The sequence below is a fragment of the Capra hircus genome, chromosome 4, assembly GCF_001704415.2.
Source record: "Capra hircus breed San Clemente chromosome 4, ASM170441v1, whole genome shotgun sequence".
Lineage (NCBI taxonomy): Eukaryota > Metazoa > Chordata > Mammalia > Artiodactyla > Bovidae > Capra > Capra hircus.
In genome coordinates, this window is record NC_030811.1 from 8,260,270 (window position 1) to 8,275,024 (window position 14,755).

General features: G+C 46.4%; 2 non-coding genes across 2 annotated transcripts; both read left to right on the top strand.

The window, feature by feature from the left end:
• Nucleotides 2,443–2,514, top strand: TRNAC-GCA. Its single transcript has one exon. It is a non-coding gene; the product is annotated as a tRNA-Cys (tRNA).
• On the top strand, nt 8,747–8,818 carry TRNAC-GCA. The gene has a single exon. It is a non-coding gene; the product is annotated as a tRNA-Cys (tRNA).

Genomic DNA, 14,755 nt, shown 5'->3' on the forward strand with positions numbered 1-14,755 from the left:
AAGAGGGGTGGGATTCATGAAAGAGAGGGAGGCTTGACAAGATTCTGGAGCAGAAGTCAAAACCTCTGGGGCCTGGTCCTGACACTGTGGGTAGCCCGGACATGCCCGGGCATGAAGGGGACCGCAGACTAGTGCTTCTCAGTGGTTTGAGTTCGCCTACGATTCTTTCAAAGTTTCTACTCACATTTTAATAACACCCTTAACTGTCTTGATACAGGCACACGGTGGCTTGTTTGCAGGGCCATTTTATAATCAAAGCCCAGGGTGATGCACGCGCTCAAGTTGATCACGTTGTCACCATGTGCTCAGTCGCTCAGTCGTGTCCGACTCTTTGTGACCCCATGGCCTTTAGCCCCCAGGCTCCTCTGTCCATGGGAGTCTCCAGGCAAGAATACCGGAGTGGGCTGCCATGCCCTGTCACCATGCCTCGCTGTAACACATGACCGAAGATCAGAGGCCAGCTTTGAAAGCAGCTCTTGTGCCCCTTCCCTCTTTGCCCATTTCTGTCCCCCTCTAACTTTTTTTTTTTTAAGAATTATTTATTTTTTTGCCCACAGCATGCAGAATCTTGGTTCCTGATCAGGAATTGAACCTGTGCCCCTTCAGTGGGCATGTGATTCTTAACCACTGGACCACCAGGGAAATCCCTGACTGCTTAACCTTGTAAAATACCTCCTCGTCGGAATGAGATCACGAGGCAGTTGAACCTAGCTCCTGACTTGTGCTTTCCATGCCTTGCCTAACCTGTTGATTCTTCTCCTAGATTAAAAGAAGAATTAAAAGATGACTAGTCCTCTACCCCCACAACCCCCTTAGCAATCCCGCAGGCAGATCGGATGGGCAGGAGAACACCTGGAGAGAGAGTTACACACAGTGGGGGAGGACACACAACCTCCTGCCTCCATGATTCACTGAGATTCTCCCCGCTTTTTCCCCCTTTTACAGACTGTCAGGGATGAGCAGACAGTTCGGCGCCAGTCTCGGGGACATGAGTCCACCTTCTAATGAATCCACCAGACTTCCAGTTTTTCTGATTAAAACATATTTCCTTTCTACTGACGCTTGCCTCTTGATAATTGGTTTTTGAGCAGTGGGCAGCCAACCCTGAGTTTGGTAACAGCTTTAGCCTATGAGAAATGAGCCTTGAGAGTCAGAGGGCGTGTTAATAGAGGCAGTTAGCAGAGGAGCTGGGGGACCGCTGCGTCTCTAGGCATGAGCAGCTTCACAAGCACATTGCAAAGAGCCTCTTCTAGCAAAATGATTTCATCTGCTATTCAAATTGCTGTTAACTTGAATGTTCCTGGGTTTGTGATTTTGTTTGTATTGATCTTCTAAAATTGTTTTGTTTTAAAAGTGTATAAAACTGTGAGTTTGAAGCATTTATAACTAGCTGTGTATATACACGTATGTACAGATACAAGCAGTACAGTAAACGAAAATTAAGCTAACCCTGGGGTACTAAGAGAAAATGTTCCCTTTCAAAGGTGCGCATGCAACAAGAAACCAGTAAAATGGCTATGTGGTGGCTGGAAGACTGGGATGGAATGGAGTCTTGGTTTTTGTCTGGGTGCTATTTTGTATATTTTTTAGTTTAGTATTGTTATTTGGTTGTGTGGCATGCGGGATCTTAGTTCCCCATCCAGGGATCAAACCCATGCCCTCTGTAGTGGAAGCATGGTGTCTCACCCACTGGACTGCCAGGGAAGCTCCTATTTCATACATTTTCCATTCTGTGCCATGTGAAAGTGTTACTTGTAAAAAAGTTAATTCATTCAGAAATTTAGGAAACTTCAGTTCAAGCCATCTGACTTCCAGAAGCTCCAGGTGGGTCATTTCAAGGCACTGGTTAGGTCTGTTCCCTATAACTCCATTATAAAATGGGGAGCATTTGCTGGGTTCACAGAGCAGGGAGGCGGCTCGGCCTCGAGGCACCAAGGCCCTGAAATTCACCCTTCAGGGCAGCTGAGGTAGCCTTTCCCTTCTCCAGAGGATCTTCCCAACCCAGGGATCGAACCCAGGTCTCCCGCACTGAGGTGGATTCTTTACCAACTGAGCTTAAGCTTTGTGATTTGGGGCGTGTGTGTGGTTGCTTCATTCATGTCCCACTCTTTGTGACCCTACGGACTGTAGCCCGCCAGGCTCCTCTGTCCATGGGACTCTCCAAACAAGTTGCTTCAATTCTTTGTGTCATTGTTACCTATAAAGAGGGTGGTGGTGGAGATAGTACTCACTACCACAATAATTTTTAAAACTATATATGGTAAAAAAAATAAAAAAGTATATACAGTGTATAAAAATTTAGAACAGTTTATCTAGCACATTATAAATGCTCAGTAAACCTCAGGTCTTAGAATTATTACAGCTGTCACAGGTGTCTCACCAAAGTGAGAAGTTGTGAGGAGCGAGGCTAACTTTTCCAGTAGGGGGTACACTTTTCCAGCAGGGGGTATAGCTCAGGGGTAGAGCATTTGACTGCAGATCAAGAGGTCCCCGGTTCAAATCCGGGTGCCCCCTATAATTATCCCAAATTTCCCTTTGCTGGGCCTTGTGGTAGCGCACCCTCTCCTGTGTAAACCAGCAAGGCTGAGGGTATGGAAGCTTTCCTTCATCATTGCCTGGAATTATCCACCGTCCACTCCCCCCACCATCCCACCCTTCATCCTTACTTGAGACTATATTCCCCATAGCACTGGGGGCTGGTTTGAGTCCTAGAAAAAGAAATGTTCCCAGGTAAGCAATGCCATGATTTACACAAAATTAAATTAGATGAGAAAAGCAAGAGGCAATAACATAGGATTGTTATGCTATCGTTTGTGTTTATAAATACAGCCAAGGAGAGACTGTGCATTCCTTACTGACAGGTGCAGACTATCTGGAAGAGAACATAAAAAAATGTTAACACAGGCTCCCCAGGGATGCTTGTAGAGAGTCTTGTTAGATGAGAGAGGGAGAATTTTCACTGCGTACTTTTTTTCTTCATTTTAATCTTTAAATGTATTCTTAAGATTTTTTTTTTTCAGTGTCACGTTCTCAGCAAAATTGAGAGGAACATACAGAGATTTCCCACATAGCCCCTGCCCCTACATATGGATAACCTCTCGCATTATCAACATCCCCCACCAGAACAGGACATTTGTTACAGTGGACAAACATACAGCGACACAGCATAGTCACCAAGCCCATCATTTACATCAGGGTTCCCTCTTGGTGTTGTCCATTCTATGGGTTTGGACAAACGTATCCATCACTATGGGCTTCCCAGGTGGCACAGTGGTAAAGAATCCATTTGCCAATGCAGGAGATTCAAGAGATGTGGGTTCGATCCCTGGGTTGAGAAGAGCTCCTGGAGAAGGAAATGGCAGCCCACTCCAGTATTCTTGCCTGGAGAATCCCATGGACAGGGGAGCCTGGGGGCTACAGTCCACGGGGTCACAAAGAGTCAGACAGGACTGTAGCACTCTGAGAACACACACACATGCATCATTACAGTATAATGCAGAGTGTTTTCACTGCCCTGAAAATCCTCTGTGCTCTACCTGTATATCTCCCTCTATGCCCCCAAATCCCAGGCAACCGCTGATCTTTTTACTGTCTCCATAGTTTTGCCTTTTCCTGAATATTGTACAGTATTACTGTGGCCTTCCAGATGGACTTCCTTTACTTAGTAATACGCATGAAAGTTCCCTCCAGGTCTTTCCTTGGCTTGAGAACTCATTTCTTTTTAGTGTCGAATGCTATTCCATTGTCCTATGTAGCACGGTTCATTTATCCATTCAAGAAGGACTTTTTAACTGCTGAAGGACTTTTGGTTGCTTCCAGCTGCATAAGTTTTCATATCTTTTGAACATTGTAGCATATGAATTCTGTGAGTTCATATTTATCTTTTTAAGATACAATTTAGTATTTTAAAATAATCAAATTAAATGAGGTCTCACCCACTAAGATTGGTGGGGAATCCAGCACGGGTAGTTTGAACATCCTTCCACTTTCTGATGCATTTTGCCAGAATCCAGAGTCTGCTCAGAGGTCCACCCCGAGCCCAGGCGTGCTCATTTTGAGGCAAGCAGCACCTCCAGGGCCACACTCCCTCAGGGCCAAGCCCAGGACCTTTGCAGGGCCCTTCCTGGTTCTGCAGGAATTCTTCCTAAAGACTCCGCGTGCTGTTAGAAGTCAGCCTCCTCCAATGGTCCCTTCTCATCTTGGGAGGCTCCAACCAGCCATTCTCCAGTGAGTCCCACCTCCCTGCACCGTGCATCAAGCTTTTGAGCCTTTCCACCTTGCACACAAATCACTCTCCATGACTGGCCTTGATTTCTATTTAAAGTCTTCTCTTTGGGATTTCCACGGTGGTCCAGTGGTTAAGACTCTACCCTTCCAATGCAGGGGCAGAAGGTTCAATCCCTGGTGGGGAGACTAAGATCCCATATGTGGCGTGGCTAAAAAAATTTAAGAAAAAAGTTTTTTTTTTTAAAAGGTTTTAAAGGCTTTTCCAGGGCATCCCACCCAGTCTGACAATTTCATTTGGTCTGCTCACACACAAACACACACATAGGTTCACACTCACGATAAAACAAGGGAATGCTCAAAGACTACTGGAGCCCTCTCTGTCAAATCTGGAGATGGCGAAGGCGTCAATTCAGTGTCCTGAAAACTCATAAAGGGAAGGATCAAGCATGTTTTACCTCTTCTATATGAACTATATTCCAACAGAACTAACGAGTTAATAAAAAAAAGTCTTCTTTATAAAAGAATTTAAGCTAATAAAGGTAGAGGATTGGAACAGAACCACTCACAACTCCTAAAGAGGCAATGGTCATAAGCCAGTGTCCCCAAAGCCTATCAAAATGATGAGATGAATGTTTGATGGGGGAATTTAAAATGCAGTTAACTATACCTCAACACACCAGTTAATCTCTTTCTTTTTTAAAGAGCTTTTGGTTTTGGAGGGGCTTTATTCCCCTAAGATTCCCCGCAGGATCTTAGTTCCCCTTGAACAAGTCACTGCAGTTTCTGGCTGCTGAGCGGCCTCAGTGGCATCACCAGCAGCACAGATGAGGTGACAGAGGTGTGACACCTGGGAGAGCATCGGTGCCGCTGCTGCAGGCCAGGTGGGCCCTGTTCTCAAGGGTTCCCCCACAGCTCATCTCACCCAGAGACTGGGGGAAGTGCTTACCTCTAGTTCTAGAATGCCCCACTATTCAGGATGATGATACCCCTAACACTCGAAGAGGAAAGAGAAACTAGAGTCAGCAGGCAGTGGTGGGACTGGCCGTCAGCTGCCCCCAGAGGTCTGTCTATGAGAAGGGGGCCCAGAGTGACTTTTGCAGACTGGGTTTGTCACGAACAGTGACCTCTGTCCTGATCAGCGGGTATAACAACCTAACGGCCCAATGCAGTGGGTGATGAGCTATTATCTCCCAAATATTCTAGAAGGAAGTCAAACAGTAAGGAATTGGCTGATGTTTTACCTAGCACTGCCAGGCAGATACCCAATTCAGTCTGTGTTTTAGAGAGAATTCTTTCAATATGGTCACCCGCTTTAGTTCTGGAGTTAGACTATCTGAGTTACTGAATTCCTCTAAATTTTTATTTCTTTATCTGTAAATCAGGGATAATAATTACAGTAAGTCCCTTGCATGTGAATTGAGTGAGTTCTATTCTGAGAGTGCATTCGTAAGTCCAATTAGTTCATAAGTCCAATAAGTCTAGCCTAGGTACCCGACTAACACAGTTAGCTATGTAGTACTGTACTCTAATAGGTTTATAATACTTTTCACATAAGTAATACATAACAAGCAAACACACACACACAAAAAACCATTTTTAATCTTATAGTACAGTTCTTTGAAAAGTACAGTAGTCCAGGACAACAGCTGGCATACGGGGGCTGGCATTGAGTGAACAGGCAAGAAGAGTGACTGACTGGAGGAGGGAGAAGACGTGGGAGACGGTAGAGCTGAAGGATCAGCTGCAGTTGGAGACGGAGGGCGAGCTGCGGTGTCGCCCGCAGCTGATGTGATGGATGACAGTGCAGGCTTACATCTCTAAAAGCTTGCAACTTGACAGTTCTCAAGGAGAGGACTTGCTGAATACCTGTGTCATGGGGTTGGCTCGAAGACAAAAGGTGATGACTCATGGAAAACGTTTAGTACCATATCCTCCTAGGAAGACCCAGAGCCATCTGGGAAGAATGGAGAGTAACAGGGTCATGGAGGGGAGAGAGAGAACTCAGTTAGGAAGCTGGGTCTTAACAGAGCTCAGAAGCCAGCTTTCCTGTCCTTGAAGGCTGCTCTCCCCACCCCACCCCCAGCCACACCCCGTCCCACCCCCTCACCCAACTGGGTAAACCTTATGTCTTAACAACACAGGGGAGGGATGACCGTGTGGAAGGCAAGTTGTCAGTGCTCCATTTTCAAATGCCAACAGTGTGGGTGCTGGGGGATTAGGGGAATAAAGATCGGCACCCACTCTGTGCTTGCAGAAGCTGGGGGAGGTTGCCTGGGTGTGGCTGGGAGAGCCAGGGAACCTGGGAGGAGACGCCGCGAGGACCAGGGTGGGATCAGGAGGTCACAGCGTGGTCCAGATGACATGGAGGACCAGATCCCACCCATCTCCAGCACTGTGGTACTGGGAAAGCCCTTTCATAACTCAGGTGTGACACTGGATAGGGGGGTGATGGCTGGGGGAGTCCTGAGGTGACTAATTAAATTTCTGCTGCTGGGTATAGTGAAAGTGAAAGTGAAGTCACTCAGTCGTGTTCGACTCTTTGTGACCCGTGGACTGTAGCCCACCAAGCTCCTCTGTCCATGGGATTCTCCAGGAAAGAATATTGGAGTGGGTTGCCATTTCCTTCTCCTTGCTGCTGGGTATAATGGGGCACAAAATAGAGTTGAGTTGTTTTTGTAGAAAAACAGTTATCTCCATCCCTCAATCCGTGAATTACGGTATATCAACAATGAGCAGATCACAGAGCTGAGACACTAGGTTGGGGAGGGGAGGCACGTGGTCGAGGCCGGATGGCAGGATGCAGGGATCCAGGAAAGACGCCTGTGCACATGCTGACGTTCGCAGTTTAGTGACGGAGCATTCTGGCCTCTAAAGAAGGAATGGTACTTTGGAACAGGAATAATGCATAATCATTTTCCGTGGCCCAAGAAACCCTCAAGAGCATTCAATTCCCTTTTGCTCTGATTGCAGCCTCAGGAAGCAACCCTCAGATAGCTAATTTGGTTTCCGGGGTAACCTCCAGGGCATTCTGGCTTATTGTGCATGGGCCTTCAGAGCCTGATTAGGGAGGTCGTGTGAGCCCGTCCAAGGGGTCTGATGCTGCAGGTCTGGGAGCCGAGCTCCAGACCTGACGACCACACGGAGATGCTGCCAGATTCAGACTCCAGCCCGGGGCAGAGTGCACGTCCTAACCCGGCAGGACTGTGAAGGTTGGGAGGTGAAGGGCAGGGCGCAGGGGAACCCCTGGAATTGGTGCCTGCTGATGGGCTGTAAGCCACAGCACCAGCCATCTCCTCCAGACCCTGCATGCGCACTCTTAGGAATCCACCCTGGGGAAATCATTTGAGAACTGCACCAAGATGTATGTGCGTGTTCATCCAGTGTTTTATAAATCTGGAAAAAATCACTCACTTACCAACACTCAGCCTTTTTTTTTTTTTTATCCCCTCAAGAAGGGCAGACTGCCTTGCAGCGCCTCATGGGATGTGTGTGGAGTCTTGGAGCCTTGACAAGCCTACGTTCTCCTACAGGTGGATCTCAAGAGTCTGTTTGGAGCTTCTAGCAGGAGCATAGCTACTCCCATACCCTTGGCCAAAGAACCACCTTCCTTTATGTGCGTGCTAGGTCGCTTCAGTCCTGTTCAACTCTTTATGATCCCATGGACTGTAGCCCATCAGGCTTCTCTGTCCGTGGGGATTCTCCAGGCAAAAATATTGGAGTGGGTTGCCACTTTCTTCTCTAGGGGATCTTCCTGACCCAGGGATTGAACCCAGGTCTCTTATGTCTCCTGAATTGGCAGACGGGTTCTTTACCACTGAGCCACCTGGGAAGCCCTTGAAGAGTAATTTCACTTCAGAATAATCTCAAAGAAAGAGTAGAAAATCTTACCCAATTGGATAGCACATAACCAAGAAAGACGCGAACAGAAATGCAAAGATGTCTTAATCCTAGAGACTGCATGGCTGTACGGCAGGGGCTGTCTGAGTTCTAGAAGAAGCAGGCTGGAGTCGCGCCCAGACCCTGGACCTGTGCTGACCTCTTGGCTCATCCCTGCTCACTCTTCTCCACCCCCTAGAAAGCTGGGGCTGCAGCTTTCTTGGCCAGGAGCCTCTCTTGAAGTAAACCAAGACTGTGACAGCCTCTTACAGGTCCCAGGCCTTGATCCCTGGAAAAGGAAACAGAACCAGAGAGTGGAAGATGGAGAAAAAGAAAAAAGAAATGAAGCATCTTAGACATTAAGGGGCTGGGTAGAGTTCCTCTTGCCCTCAGTATAATGATAATAGTGAGGGAGTGGGTGAGAAGGGCTCTGGGAGGAGGGATGTTTGGTGGGCATAGGTGTGGAGACTCTGAGGACATAGGTGTGGAGACTGAGGGCATAGGTGTGAGTTCTGACAGGTGTGGAGGTGGGCACCCAGAGAAGCAGCTCAGGTAACTCCCTAGGGAGACACACAATGGTGAGAGCACAGCTTGGGAAAGACTGCAATTATGGAATTGTTCTGTGATGGCCATGTGGGTGGCCGGGGGTATAGCTCAGGGGCAGAGCATTTGACTGCAGATCAAGAGGTCCCTGGTTCAAATCCAGGTGCCCCCTGTGCCTTGGTTCTTTCCTTTTTTTTTTTAACTCCAGTGGAAATTATACCTCCTACTTATACAGAGGCCCTCCTTCTTATGCATTTAGCCTCATGGAATCTAAATTTCCAACAAGTAGTAAAGCCTTCAGCTCCTCCTGTGACATTTCTCATGTGCTGTGTTTTCGCCTCCTCAGCCACATTGATTTCCTGGAGGGGTAGAGGAAGTCTGCCTGAAGCTTTCTCTGTGTTTCCCTTGTGTCTAATTATTACCATCCTGATTTTATTTGTTTATACCAAGCTAGCTTCAAAAAATAGGATCTGAGGCAGCTTGCAATAAAAGATATAATAAAAGTCCACCAACGGAACAAGTATAAAAAGGCAAGGGCTGACTTATATGAGGTCTTCAAAATCAGAGAGACAGAAAGGAGACTGGTGGGCACCAGGGCCTGGCAGAGGTAGGGTGGCCAGCTATCGATTCGTGGGGACAGAGGTATAATTTGGCAAATGAAAAAGTTCTGGAGAGTGGTGATGGTGCAACATAAACATACTTAATACCACTGACTCGTATAACACTCAGTCGCTCAGTCGTGTCCAACTCTTTGCGACCCCTGGACTGTAGCCTGCCAGGTTCCTCTGTCCATGGGATTCTCCTGGCAAGAATATAGGAGTGGGGTGCCATTCCCTTCTCCAGGGGATCTCCCCAACCCAGACCCCAACCTGGGTCTCTTACATTACAGGCAGATTCCTTACCACTGTGCCACCTGGGAAGTCCTTACTTAAACATTTGGTTAAGATGATAAGTTTCATGCTACATGTATTTTGCCACAATTTTTAAAAGTTGAAGGGAATAAATAAGGCAAGAACTAAACATTTGAAGAGGATGCAGATAATTATTCCCGAGAGCCCAAGTCAGGAGAAGGCACTGCTGCTGAATACAGGAAGCATCTCTGAGTTTTGGGGAATTAAACAGAAGTGAGAACACGCCACTTCGTCAGCAGAGCATAATATTTTATTAGCTCTTAAAGACACCAGGCATTCATATGATAGGTCTTTATAGACAGAAGGTTGGTGAGATAATGGTTATTTTCAGGGCAGCCAAGTATAATCACACAGGTCGTGTATTGCACAACTCCCCCAGTCACATACCTGGTGTCATGCAACATACAGACCCTAGGTATTGGCCATAGTTTATTCCCTTTACAAAGACAAAAAAAGCATAAACTGTGTTCCACACACACGTGTGTGTATAAATATATGTGTTGTATATACGTGGCAGACTTACTAGTTAACTACCCAAAATACATTATTTCCTCTTAGTAATAGAACTCTTTATTACATACTAAGTGGTTATGTTTCCAGCTAAAAGATCACATTTTCTAGACTCTCTTTGGCTAGGACAGGCAAATGAAGAATAAGAAGCAGTCAGCAGACAAAGTTTTTGAGAAAGTTTTAAAGAAGAACAGACATGTCCCCTTTGGGGCCTTAACTCATGCTTCCTACTTGGAGCATAGATGTGATGGCTGGAATGCCAGCTGCCAGCTTGGACCATGAGTCAAGCTTGAGAATGGAATCCACATTTAAAAGAAGACTGATCAAAAAGATGAAAAGAGCAGGTATCCCTAAAGACACCTGGAGTGGCCAGGTCACCAGACAGCCCTGGTCTGCTCTCCTCCACACACTCTTTTTCAAAAGAAAGACAGACATTTCTAGCTTGTTCATTCCTCAGAGAAGACACAAATCCAGATGATTCTGAGGCTCATGCCCTCAGAAAGGGTTCTGAGGCCCTTTCCCCATCAATGACTTTTCAAGCTCATCATCAATGACCTAGCTCAGTAGATCTGAGATAGCCAATAAAAGAGGTTTTTCTAACAAGGCCATTCCTGACACCAGGAACCTCCCATTGTTACGGTTAACCAGGTGCCCCAGGGCTCTCTTAGCTCCCCTGTAACGAGGTGAAGCAGTGCAGGGGAAATGTCCTCCTACAGATGCTCTTTCCGTGGTTCGCCCAGTTCTTCCTGGTGCACATCCACCTCTCTGCAGGATACAGAGAGCCCAGGGGACCGTGTGCATTTGGCTGCCTCCTTGCCTGTGCTGTGTGCTAGGTCCCTTCAGTCGTGCCCAACTCTTTGTGACCCCATGGACTGTAGCCCACCAGGCTCATCTCTCCAAGGGATTCTCTAGACAAGAATACTGGAGTGGGTTGCCATGCCCTCCTCCAGGGGATCTTCCCAACCCAGGGATCAAACCCGAGTTTCATATGTCTCCTGCATTGGCAGGTGGGTTCTTTACCAGTAGTGCCATCTGGGAAGCCCTCCTTGCCTGTAAGTCACCACCCTTTCTTGCACAATAGAAATGTATGCGGCAGGACAACCACGCATTTGGGCTGGGAGAAAATATTTGTAAGTGGTGCAACCAACAGGGGCATAATTCCCAAAATATACAAAAAGCTCATAGAATTCAATTTAAAAAAAACAGCTCAATCAAAAAATGGGCAAAAGACCTAAATAGACATTTCTCCAAAGAAAACATACAGAGTCCAAAAGGCATATGAGAAGATGCTCAGCATCACTAATTATTAGAGAAATGCAAATCAAAACTACAGAGAGGTACCACCTCACATCATCATTAACAATTCTACAAATACTAAATGCTAGAGAGGGTGTGAAAAAAAGGGACCCTCTCACTCTGTTGGTAGGAATGTAAATTGGTGCAGCCACTATGGAAAACAGCATGGAGGTTTCTCAGAAAACTAAAGACAGAGTTGCCACATGAACCAGCAATCCCACCCCTAGACATATACCCATATAAAACTCTATTCAAAAAGACACATACACCCTTATATTCACAGCGGCACTACTCACAATAGACATGGAAGCAAGCTAAATGTCCATTGACAGACGAATGGATGAAGAAGATGTGATATAATGTAGAGTGTATTACTCGGTCATTAAAAAGAATGGATAACACAGCAGCAGCAGTGGCTCCAGAGATGATCACACTAAGCAAAGGAAGTCAGAAAGAGAAAGACAAGTGCCATATGATATCACTTATATGTGGAATCTAAAATATGGTGGCTCAGTGATAAAGAATCCGCCTGCCAATGCCGGACACAGGAGTTCAGTCTCGGATCCGGAAAGATCCCACGTGCCTCGGAGCAGCTAAGCCCGTGCACTACAGCCGCTGAGTGTGTGCTCTAGGGCCCAGGAGCTGCGACTACTGAGCCCACGTGCCGCAGCTCCTGCAACCGCACGCTCTACAGAGCCTGTGCTCCACACCACGAGAAACCCCCGCAGTGAGACACCTGCACACCGCAAGTAGAGCAGAGCCCATGCAGTAACAAAGAGCCAGCACAGCCGAAAGAGAAATAAAATAAGTAAAATTAAACCGTGACACAAATGAACATACCTATGAAACAGACGCACAGGCACAGAGATCAGACTTGTGGAGGCTGGGGTCGGGGAGGGGAGGAAAGACTGAGAGTTTGGGATTAGCAGATACAAACTACACAGGATGGATAAGCAAGGTCCAACTGTATAGCGTGGGGAACTATATTCAGTATCCTCTGATAAACCATAATGGAAAAGAATATGAAAAAGAATACATATGTATAACTGAGTCACTTCTCTGTACAGCAGAAATTAACATAACATTGTAAATCAACTATATTTCAATAAAATTAACAAAAAAAAGAAACGCATGGTCTTATGGTGAGAGAGCGCAGGAGGAGCGCAATAGCCATTCTCATTTCTAATCTGTTTCCAGCAGCTGAATGTAGTTCTTCCAGCAGTCGGAAAAGAGAGTTCTACAGAGGTCAGGCACAATAACTGAGCAGTTGTTGTTGTTCGGTTGCTAAGTGGTGTCTGACTCTGCAGCCCCAGGGACTGACTGCAGCACCCCAGGCCCCTCTGTCTTTCACTGTCTCCTGGAGTTTGCTCACATTCACGTCCACTGAGTCGGTGATGCCATCCAACCAGCTCATCCTCTGCCACCCCTTCTCCTTTTGCCTTCAAACTTTCTCCTTCATGCATCACAGCCTTGTTGTGTTGGAGGGTCTTTTGTAACCCAATGAAGCCATGAGCCATGCCATGCAGGGCCACCCAGGATGGAAGGGTCATAGTGGAGACTTCTGACAAAACATGGTCCACTGGAGGAGGGAACTGCTAACTACTCCAGTATGCTTGCTGTGAGAACCCCATGAATAGTATGAAAAGGCAGCTTAGCAGGGTGAACGTCATCCCCAGATTCCAGAGGAATGCGTGGTCAGCACAGCCCTCTGACCAGTGCTGCTCAAAGTGGGGTCCAAGAACCAGCCCACAGCCCCTTCATTTATGTTCAGAAATTCTACCATCTGACACTGGCCAGCTTTGGTTGCGGTGGGTCTCAAAGTCCACGGGTCTGATGCACTCGTATTGAGCTACGATAGCTTTTTAAGAAAATAAAAATAAAGCTTGTCCTTGACCAGAGGTAGTGGGAAACTCACTGCTTTCATTAATGTCCTTCAAGGCCCTTCTCTCAGCATCCTAGGGCTGCTGCAGTATAGCACGACAGGCTTCCACTTGCTGTGGCCCTCGGGGCACTTGGGTGCCAGCAAGTGCATAGCAGGTAGATTAAGCTGTAAACATTTATGAAGCATATATATTTCCCTAGGTAGGAGTGGTGGAAAAGGAGTCTCCAGACTAAACTTCCAGGAACAGTGCCCTGAGCTAAGCTGCAGAACTGGCCTGATGGAGAACCAGCACTGGGCTGGCGTCACCCAGCAGTTTCTGTTCTCACCAGAAACCAGCCTGTGCGCCACACCTGCACCAAACACTCGAGCCCTGAAGGCTGGGCAGGGACCCCATCCTTGCAAGCAAACTGGACTCTACACCTCCCTCTCCCCTTCTCAACCCCTACACAAGCATATCTTATTATTGGTTGTTGCTGTTCAGTCACTAAGTCGTGTCCAGCTCTTTGTGACCCCATGGACTGCAGCATGCCAGTCTCCCTTACCCTCCATTATCTCCCAGAGTTTCTCACACTCGTATCTATTGAGTCAGTGATACTATCTAGCCATCTCATTCTCTGCTGCCCCCTTCTCCTTTGGCCTTCAATCTTCCTGAGCATCACGGTCTTTTCTGATGAATTGACTCTTAACATCAGGTGGCCAAAGTATTAGAGCTTCAGCTTCAGCATCAGTCCTTCCAATGAATATTCAGGGTTGATTTCCTTTGGCATTGACTGGTGTGGTCTCCTTGCAGCCCAAGGAACTGTCAAGCATCTTCTCCAGCATGACAGTTCGAAAGCATCAGTTCTCCAGCACTCAGCCTTGTTTATGCTCCAGCTCTTGCATCTGTACATGACTACTGGAAAAACCATAGCTTTGATAGTACGGACTTTTATTGGCAAAGTGATGTCTCTGCTTTTTAATACACTGTCTAGGTTTGTCATAGCTTTCCTTCCAAGGAGCAAGCATCTTTTAATTTGGTCCTACAGTCACCATCCACAGTGACTTTGGAATCCAAGAAAATAAAGTATGTCACTGCTTCCATTTTTTTCCCCTTATATTTGCCATGAAGGGATGGAAGCCTGGACTTATTTCAGAAACTCAAAGGAGCCTGAGAACAGAGTTTTGTAACTTCTTTTTTGAGAGTACAGGTCTTGCAAGGAAAGAAATTCTCCATACACAACAAGGGGATTTGAAAGGTTCTGCACAATCAGAAAACATGGAAATGTCCTTTGCAATTACATCAGATTTTTAAATACTTAGTACCAAGAATAAGAATGCAAATGATTTCATTATTGATTTTGCATATTAATTACATATAGCAGTGATAATATTTTTAGATATCTCGTGTTAAATAAATAGATCATTCAAATTAATTTCAACAATTATTTTTGTCTTATAATGTAGCTACTAGAAAATATATAATTGTACCCGGGGCTTGCATTATATTTCTGCTGGACAGTGTTGCTCCAGA